The 9,720-nt window shown below is 48.1% G+C and overlaps 1 protein-coding gene and 1 long non-coding RNA gene across 5 annotated transcripts in view; both read left to right on the top strand.

The window, feature by feature from the left end:
* The window catches only part of GLIS1 (GLIS family zinc finger 1), a 224,727-nt gene that overhangs the window by 168,374 nt on the left and 46,633 nt on the right, over positions 1–9,720 (top strand). The gene's annotated exons all lie outside the window — the stretch shown is intronic.
* LOC105887311 overlaps positions 1–9,720 on the top strand; it is a 24,433-nt gene that overhangs the window by 1,592 nt on the left and 13,121 nt on the right. For all 4 annotated transcript variants that reach the window (XR_001161435.2, XR_002774215.1, XR_002774214.1 and 1 more), the window contains exon 2: positions 2,571–2,574. This is a non-coding gene — a long non-coding RNA (uncharacterized LOC105887311). The remainder of the gene's footprint in view (positions 1–2,570; positions 2,575–9,720) is intronic.

Genomic DNA, 9,720 nt, shown 5'->3' with positions numbered 1-9,720 from the left:
CCCCCCCCCCCAGTTCATTTCACGAGAGGTTCGTCCTTCTTCCTAGTCCTTTCAGGACCTAACTCCTGACTCTGTTGGTTCCCTTTGTTGTATCTTTTGTTTACTACATTAATATTTGCCTTTATCTTTATTATTTCCTAATCCCTATTTTATGATTATTTTGCTGTCTCTCTTGTAATTGCTGAAATGGATCTCCTGGCACATTGATTTTTAGGCTTTCTTTCTTTCTGGTATAAACATTTTTAAGATCAATTTTCCCTTCAATGTCAATTTTACTGCATCTCAGAATTTTTGATATGTAGTGCTGGCATTGCTGTTCTCCATTCTTAAAAAGCCTTACCGAATATCTGCTATGATGCTCTGATGGACAGAGTGAGTCTTTAATTTTCTAAATATAGGGACATTTTTCTCTTCTCGTTACTGACTTCTAATTTAATTTCACCATAATTAGAGAACATTATTTATACGATATGAGCCCTTTGACCTGGTCTGTGGCAGTTTTTTATAAATGTTCTGTATATGCTTGAGAAAAATATGTATATCTGTTTTTGGTCAGTAGCTCAAAAGTCTTTTTCAGATTTTTCTGTTGCTTTATTTTTTTCTTTATCTTATTAATAATTGATAGAAACCGATTGAATTGCTCACTAAGGGATATGCTTTGCATCTGTCTTATTATCATTAGGTTTCCGGAAATTTAAAAGTTTTATTAAGTGAATCTGTCATTAATTTTTTTTTTTTTTTTTGGTTTAAATTCGGCTTCGTCTAATGTTCGGCTTCATCTACTAGCTTGGTTTCGAATAGTATTTGCGTAGCATTTATTTTTCTGTCCTTTAATTTGCAACCTTTGCCTGCCCTTATGTTTCAGGCGTGCTTTGTAATTAGCGGATAGGGCATTCGTTTGTTTGGTTTTGTTTCTTTAGTTCTTTCTGACATGCTCTCTTTTATTTAGAGTTTGGTCCATTTTCAATGAAAGTGACGACTAATACATTTGAGCATGTTTCTGGTATCTTACATTTTGCTTTCTACTTCTGTTTTTTTCTATATTTCCTTTTTTAAAATCTGCTTATTTTGGCTTAGATCTTCTGTTCTTTGGTTTTATTTTACTTTTTGGATTAAGAGGGTTTTGTTTTTCCTTCCTCTGCGGATTTGGAAGTTATATGCTCTGATTCCTTTCTGTTCGTGATTACTTTTGGATTTTTATCATACATTCTTAACCTAAAAGACCTGGAAGGTTACTACCTTAACACCCCCACCTCCACCCCACGATACTAGAATCTTAGTAGAGGAGTCTAATTGTTTATCCAAACTTACGTGCTGTTATTGTACAGTATTCCAGTTCTCGCCTTTTTACAGTTCCTCAGCAATTTTATTTTATTTTATTATTTACTTTGACACAGAGTCTCACTCTGTCACCCTGGGTAGAGTGCCATGACGTCATCCTAGCACACAGCGATCTCAAAGTCCTGAGCTCGAGTGATCCTCTTGACTCAGCCTTCCAAGTAGCTGGGACGACAGGCACCAGCCACAGCATTAGCATCGTATAAAACAAGTTTGTTCAGCTCTCCTTATGTCTGTACAATTTTATTAGCTCATCATTAGTTCTTATACATTTAATACCTTCCTTCTGGGATCCTCTTCCTTTTCCCTGAAGAACATCCTTTAGAAGCTCTTTGAGAAAGGTACTCTATCTGACGTCCCCATTTTGAAAGATGGTTTTGTGGGGTATAGACCTAGTTGGACAGTTATTTTATCTCAGCACATTGAAATTATTATTACAAACCAGTCGATCTAAATGTCACTCTTTCATGGGTCATTTGTGTTTCCTCCTGTTGCTTTTAAGATCTCCTTCTTCGATAGTCTGAATTTTCAGTACTCTGTGAGTAAGTGTAGATGTCTTTTTTTTTTTCCTCCTTGCAACTCTGGAAAACTCTGAGCCATTATCTCTTCCAATTCTGCTCCTCTTAGCTCTCGTCTTTCCTTCTGAGGCTTCCCGTGAAGGTGCGTTTTGCCTTCTTGTTCTGGTGTCTGTAGTTCTTACTTTCTAGCTGCTGGTCTCTGACCTGAATTCTCTGAAATTTCTTCAGTTCTTTCGTCCAGTTCACTGGTGTCTAATCCACTATTCGACTCAATCAGATTTCTTTTTAAAATTGACAACGTCATTAGGTTTCTAGAAATGGGAAACTTTATTAGATAAATCTACCACTGATTTGTGGGGGGGGGTTAATTTTAAATTTTTGAAAATTTTTTTATATCAACAATTATATTTTTAATTTCCGGAAATTCTGTTCTGTTCTTTTCAAAGCTGACGGGTTGGTTTTGATAGTCTCTTGGTACTTACTCAGTTTTTGTGATTCTACCCTTTGATCCTGTAAACCCGTATTAATTTATATTTTAAGTCTGATAGTCTTAAATTTTGAAATCCTTGAGGGGTTCAATCCTGTGGTTCCTTGTTTATTCAAATACCCACCTCTCTGAGCCTCCTCATGTGTTTGGGGAGACCAGATAGTTGGTCTTTGTCCCTGGACACACTGCGGGACCTCCCCTCAGGGGAGGTGAGCACCTGCCCTCAGGGGCGTCCCATCCCTCCTGTCCAGTTGTAGTCTGTGGCTTTCTGCTTGTTTCTCTGCAAGCCTCTGAGATTTTCCTTACCTCCTATGACCCAAGCAATGTGACTGAATCTTTGTTTTATGCACGGTCTGGTTATTTTACTGCAAAAGGGCCCAGAAGTAAAACCCTAACCCTAACCCGTCTATAAAATGGTCCCCCGTAGCAATAACTACCCTACGAGTTGTAAGGATCAGAGGAAGTGGTAGCTGGCAAAGGCCCGTGGAAGTGTTCTTTAGAGTCACTCCCACACGGCCGTCTTCTCAGAGCTGAGTGTCTCCCATGCGTTCCTCCAGCACACGTGATTCTGTCCTCACCTCTGTTTACAAATGATGGAATTGGGGTTTCACATCCTCATCACCATTGTTATTATTATTTTGATGTTGATAGAGGAGGAGGAGGAAATGAGACTATCCGGGTACCCCAGGGCCTAAGGGGTGGGGCCATGTGATGCTGTGGGGAGAGCTGGGCAGGGGCTCAGGACAGGGCTGGGCAGGGGCTCTGATGGCCTCTTGCTGGGTGCTCTTGAGCCAGCTCAGCTTGTGATCTGGGGTGCCGGTCTCTTAGGAGCAGATGTGTGAGCTGGGTGTGGGAGCGTGTTTCCACACATCGGGAGTCACCACGGATGCAACCCTATTGCTTCATGGCAGGGTTGCGCTTCTCTTGAGGTTCATTCTGCATCTTCTCTCTGTGCAGTAGAATTCTTGGCACCTTGTTTCCTGTTTGTCACTCAGCTTCCTCAAGACAGGCACTGACTATCACCTTTCTCCTTGGCCCTTTGTCACCTGATGAGGGCCTGGCACACTGCAGAGGTTCAGCAGTAAAAGACTGGATGATAGATCTTTCTTACCACAGGGTGCGGGACCCTCATCCATAGCAGCTTCGTAAAATGAGATGGTCCAGCCTCTGTTAATTCACCTCTGGGAAGCTCACTCCTTCCCCCTGCTGGGTTTTCTCAACTTCCCAAATTCAAATGCTCGGTCGTATTGCTCTTAGAACCACACTTGTGCTGATTGTTCACAGTGGGCAGATTTTTGGTTTCGTAAAGGTGGTCTCTGTGACCCCATCAGGCCTCTTCATGTATAACATGGAAAACTGCTTTGAAACCAGGCAGCCCTGTGGATAGATACTATAACCACTGTGAGCCTCAGTCTTCCAACCTCTGAAATGGGGACAGTGAAGCCAGCCTCCCCGGGCTGTGCAGAGGTTTCCAGGCTGTACGTGTGTAGTGAGGGGGAATTCCCTGTAGTTTCTCTGGCCACCCTCTGGACTTGCTCTGTTTGCCAGTGTGTTCCCCCAACCACAGCACCTTGGCACCCACAGGCTTCCGCGTCACACTGTGGGATGACACTCCATGAACTGCTGGGCCCACCAACTCTTCAACTTGTGCCAAACCCAGCACACTGAGGTTTCCCCAGTGTGAGCGCGGCCCCCACCCCAGGCCCATTGCCCTGCTTTTTGCACGGCCAGCAAACCGCTGCCAGCCAGCTGTTTACCTTGGGAGCCTGGGCTCTTCTCTGGCAGCGGTTGCCAGCCACAGAGCGAGGGCAGATTTATGAACTGAGTTACACAGAAATTATTTAAGGCCCTGGTCCGCCAACAATAATGTAAAGACATACAGTGCCTGTTTTGAAAAAAGATTGCCCACACTTTGGTCTGATTTACAGCGTAGGCTGAGGATCCAATTAGCAGTCACAGCGGTCTTTTAGCTGAAAGCCAGCGCCTTCCAGGATTATGCAGACTTTCCAAGTCCTGGGCTATGATGAAATTATAGCTGGAGGCTTGTAAAGTCCTGCACCGTTTTAAACGCAGCATATTCCTAACCGCCCTGCAGCTCCGCTTATCTGCAAGGCCTGAGACCCGTTCAGCCTAGCTGCTTGTTAAAACATCCCTAGGAGATTATTGCAAAGAGGGACCTGGTTTCCATCCTGGCTCTGTCTTGCTTACCATGTGACCTTGTGCAAGTGGTTTAGCATCTCCGAACCTAAATTTCTTCATCTGTGACTTTGCTGGTGTGGCAGAAGAGGGCAGAGTAGTGGATACCCTGCTGTGTGGGAATCAAACATATGGGGTAACAGCTACAGCACCTGGTGGGTGCTCAGTAGCCTGTGTACTTGAGAGACCCTGTGAAGGAGCAGGATCCAATACTGAGCTGGCCTCCTCTCTGGTGCTCTACCTGGCTGTCTGGCCATGAGCAGGGTGGGTGGCAGGTCAAGGGCAGGGGCAGTAGAGAGTGTGGTATGATGCCTGGTCTTTTGAGCAGCAGGTCCTCCGATCCTGCAGTCTGGTGGGTGCTCACACACTGGAGTCAGCCCAGGGACTCGTGGCCACTGTCCTGGGCTACTTCTGAGTAGTTCACCAAGCAGGCCATGGTCAAGGCCTCTTAAAGCACCTACTTATGTGCACGACCGCCCTAGTGCCTAGAACAGTGCTGGATACATGGCCCCTGACAAGTATTTGCTGCAGGCATGGGAGGACCAGTTTTGCCAATGCACCTTTAGGCCACCCAAACAAATCCAGATCCTGCCTCTGGTCTTACCTATGCCCCCAGCCCCCGAAATGCAGCTTACTGGAAGGCAGGTGTTGGAGGGAGACAGATGTCACTTAGTGTGTGGACCAGGTTTCCCCCATCACAACTGCCCAGTGGACTCTGCCCTGGTGAGCAAGCATGAGCTCACATCTCTGAGGCCTGGGAGCCAGGGCTGGGTGCCGGGGGACCCAGTTGCTGGGCAGGGGCAGCCTGATGCCCTCCAGGGCTTATTCTCTCCCCTCAGTGCCAGGACAGAGATGAACCAGTCACAGCTGCTGTCCAAGGCACTGGGCAGAGCTGGCTTCTCTGTCTGGCTTTGCTGGTGAGCTGTAGCGAGTGTCTCCAGCTTTGCTTCGGATTCTCCTCTGTATCTCCATCAAGGAGATGGTCCCTGTCCATGCAACGCCCCAGTTAGAAATTCTTTTTCTGAGATAAGAGTCTTACTTTGTTGCCCGCTGTGGAGTGCGATGGTGTCATAGCTCACAGCAACTGCAAACTCCTGGCTCAAGTGATTCCCTTGCCTCAGTCTCCTGAGTAGCTGAACTGTAGGCGCCTGTCACAACGTCCAGCTATTTTTAGAGGCGGGGTTTCACTCTAGCTCAGGCTGGTCTTATCCACCTACCTCGGCCTCCTAGAATAAAAATTTTTAATATCACTGCGGGTGTGCTTTCTATTTTGGGAGTGCCACTGTGGGAGTGGGGGGGGCCTCGGTCAGGCCGAAGGGAAGTCAGGGAGGGCTTCCTAGAGGAGGCAGCATTGACGTGGACCTTGAAGGTTAAGGAGGTGTTAGGCAAAGGAGAAAGACCATGGGAGCGGTGTGAGCAAAGGTGGGGGGTGTGTGTGTACATAAACGTGTGTGCATGTCTCTGTGTATGGATACGTCTATGTATATGAGTGTGTGGATGAGTGAACGTGTATATGAGAGCATGTGTATATGTGTGAGTGAGTGTGGTTGTGTCTGTAACTTTGTGTAGCTATGTGAGTGCATATGAGTATGTGTATATGACTGTGTGTACGTGTATGTGAATGTATGTGTGTGTATATTTAAGTGTGTGAATATGTGTTTGTACAAAGTACACACGTGTATATGACTGTGCATGGATGCATATAGATGATTGCGTGCATGTGACTAGATGTGTGTGTATGTGTATGTGTGTGTGTGTATAGAAGTTTGTGCACGTGAGTGTGTGTCAGAGAGACAGAACAGAGTGCTCGACAGTCCAGTGGCCCTGGGCGGGTGGTGAGACGAGCCAAGGCAGAGGCTTGCAGGGGCTCAGGACTAGGCCCCTCCCCATGTTATGGTGGCCAGGCAGACCTGAGGGCAGGAGCTGTACAGTGAGAGGACAGATGGGAGGTACAGGCCAGAGGCTGGATGCGAGTACAAGCCACCAACCATCATTCCAACCTCAAGTGGCCTGGCAGGATCAGGGCAGGCACCTGCGTGGAGGGGATGGCGGAGACTTGAGGGAGGAGGAGGGAGCTGAAGGCAGGGACCCAGAGCCCTTCCAGGGCAGAGTTCAGAATCCTGGGACAGTTCTGGGGTGCATGAATAGCAAGGTGGGATTATGGCCTATGGGCTCTTGGTCTGACATCCTCTCTCTGGTCCACCCCAAGCCAGCAGACCCCAGAGCCTGTCCATGCTGTGCTGGGTTGGGCTCTGAGGAGGGGAGGGCACAGCCAAGAAAGACTTGGTCCCTGCCCTCAGCGAAGTCAAATTCCAAAAAGAAAGCGAAGACAGAGGCCAGCAAAGCGCAAAGCCTCTGCATCCCACTTAATATTTCCAGGAGTCCCCAGGTCCTAGGACCAACAAAATAGTCCAGGCCCTTCTTGTTCTAGGTCTGAGTCTTATGTCTGCTACTGAAACCCTCACAGCTTGGAATTTGTATCACTCCTGGTTTCGGTTTCTGGGACCACAAAGACCAGTCTGGGGCTGCTGTCTGCCTTCCAGATGTTTAACCTTTAGACTGCAGAGCACTGTGACCTGCAGGCCTGGCTGGGGCTGGCCACGAAGCAGGTGGCTGCTTGCCAAGCTCAGGCTTTTTTTCTGGCCCTATCTAAGCCAGTTCTAGATGGCCCAGGATAGAAGAATGAAGAAGCACAGGCTGGCTCGGCCCCCGGAGCTCAATGGTTAGGGTGCCAGCCACAAACACTGGGCCTAGCGGGCTTAAACCCGGCCCAGGCCTGCCAGACAACAGTGACAACTACAAAAAAAAAAAAAAAAGTAGCTGGGCGTTGTGGTGGGCACCTGTAGTCCATGCTACTTGGAAGGCTGAGGTAAGAGAATTGCTTAAGCCCAAGAGTTTGAGGTTGCTGTGAGCTATGATGCTACGGCACTCTACCCAGGGCGACAGCTTGAGACTCTGTCTCAAACAAACAAAAGAAAAGAAGCCAGGCTGAGGTGTCCAACACTACAGGGTCCTGAACTGAGTGGGGAACACAGCCCAGCCTAAGGGCAGTACTCATTCACTCCCTCAGACTTTGCTGAGAGGAAGCTGGACACGGAGCAAGGGCAGTGGACATGTGAGGCCTCTGAGGAACAAGCCTGTTAGGAAGAGATGTGAGAACAGTGCAGTCAAGGGAATGACATGTTTGGGAACGGCTGGCAGTCAGAGAGTACAGGGCCTGGGCTGGGAGCAGGGAGAAAGGTCTGCGGTGCTGGGTGAGGCAGAGTCTGGAGGACCTGGGGAATACCTGGGAGAGCTGGGAAGGGTACTAGAGGGCGACTCCTTAGGCCCCAGCAGGTGATCCTTGGCATGACCTCAGGTCTGTCTGGAGGGGTCAGTGAGTCACCCTCCCCGCAGTGGACATCTGTGTCCCTCTGCCTCCCCTGCTGCTGCTGCTGCACTTCCGGAGCACGGACTCCCTGCATGGTGCATGGCCCACAGCCTGATGCATGCTGCCCACTGCAGGGCCTGGTGCTGCCAGCCCTGCGGCCTCAGAGCCTGATTCCTGAGCTCATCAGCGGCTCCTCTGTCCTGCTTTGATTTGGGGCTCCCCTAATGACATTTGACTGGCAGTGACTGGAGTCAATCGTAAGCTCATGCAAAAGGGAAGATTATTTGTGTGTTTTCTGCCTTTCTGTTAACAATGACTTCAGAGGAGCATATGGAATGGATAAAGGATTATTTAGAAATCAGAAATTTTCAAGAGCCTGGAAACAACTTGATAAAAACCATTTAGATACTATAACGTGCTTCATTTAAGAAAGATATATGTTTACCTAGTCTGTCTGATTTTACAGGAAGTGAATTAGGAGAGGTATTCAGAATTGTCACTGGAGTGACAAGATGTTCCTTGGTAGCTGCCCGATAGTACCTCACTCACAGGTGATTGCTCTGGGTGTGTGTTTCAAGGCCACCTGATGGTCTCAGAGGACCAGGCTGTACCTGAGCCAGCCTCAGCCACAGACTGCAGCTGCTCTGCGTCTGGGTACCTGCTGCTGCCCTGTGCTACATTCCTCCAGAGCTCTAAGAGGTTTCTAGACATTTCTTACATCCTTACAACCTGCTTGATTCAAACCCCAATAGCTATAACGTTCTGTCTGAGTGCCATGGGCAAGTTATATAATGCTCCGTACCTCCGTTTCTTCTTCTATAAAATGGGGATTTGTGATAATAGTGCCAGCACTGGAGCTATTCTGGGGGCCTTGACAATATTGTGTACAAAGCATCTATGTTCAGCAAACAAGGCCTGAGTGGGGCTGAATGGGCCACACTTTGTTCCAGTCCAGCCCTGGTTGTGGGATCACCCTGGGATTTGGGGAGGCGAGGAAGTCTCTGGATGCTGGCCTGATGCTGCTCACATCCCACGCATGCACCTTGCCAAGCTCCTGGCTACTGACTCAGAAGGTGTCGTGGCTGTGGTTGGTGGAAGACAAATGCAGCCTGCAGCTCGCCCCTCACCTCTCCTTCTGAGCCTGGAAAGAAATTCTCTTCATGTTAACTGTCATCTCCCAATAAGCCTGGCTGCTGAGTTGAGAGTGGACATCCCATCAGATAGAGATGTTTCAGTTTCTTAAGCCTTTCTTGAAGTCCAGCAACATTGTCATAGCCCCCTAGTGCATGGGGTGAGGCTGCGCCCACATGGAAACACACCCCTACAGTACACCTGTGCACATATACTGTAGTAACCTGCACACATGGACCTATAATACACATGCACACACACATACACCTGCAGTATACCTGTGCACATATAGTAACCTGCACACGTGCACACACAGACCTGTAATACACATGCACACACATATACCTGCACTACACCTGTGCACATATACTATAGTATCCTGTGCACGTGCACACACAGACCTGTAATACACACGCACACACACACACCTGCAGTACACCTGTGCACATATACTGTAGTATCCTGCACACGTGCACACACGGACCTGTAATACACATGCACACACACACACCTGCAGTACGCCTGTGCACATGTGCTGTAGTAACCTGCACACGTGCACACACGGACCTGTAACACACACGCACGCACACACCTGCAGTATACCTGTGCACATATAGTAACCTGCACACGTGCACACACGGACCTGTAATACACACGCACACACACACACCTGCAGTATA

Source organism: Otolemur garnettii, unplaced genomic scaffold (genome assembly GCF_000181295.1).
Source record: "Otolemur garnettii isolate 467f Iridium unplaced genomic scaffold, OtoGar3 scaffold00066, whole genome shotgun sequence".
NCBI classification, from domain to species: Eukaryota; Metazoa; Chordata; class Mammalia; order Primates; family Galagidae; genus Otolemur; species Otolemur garnettii.
Note: the sequence above shows the minus strand (reverse complement) of the source record. Positions and strands in the feature narration are given on the sequence as shown.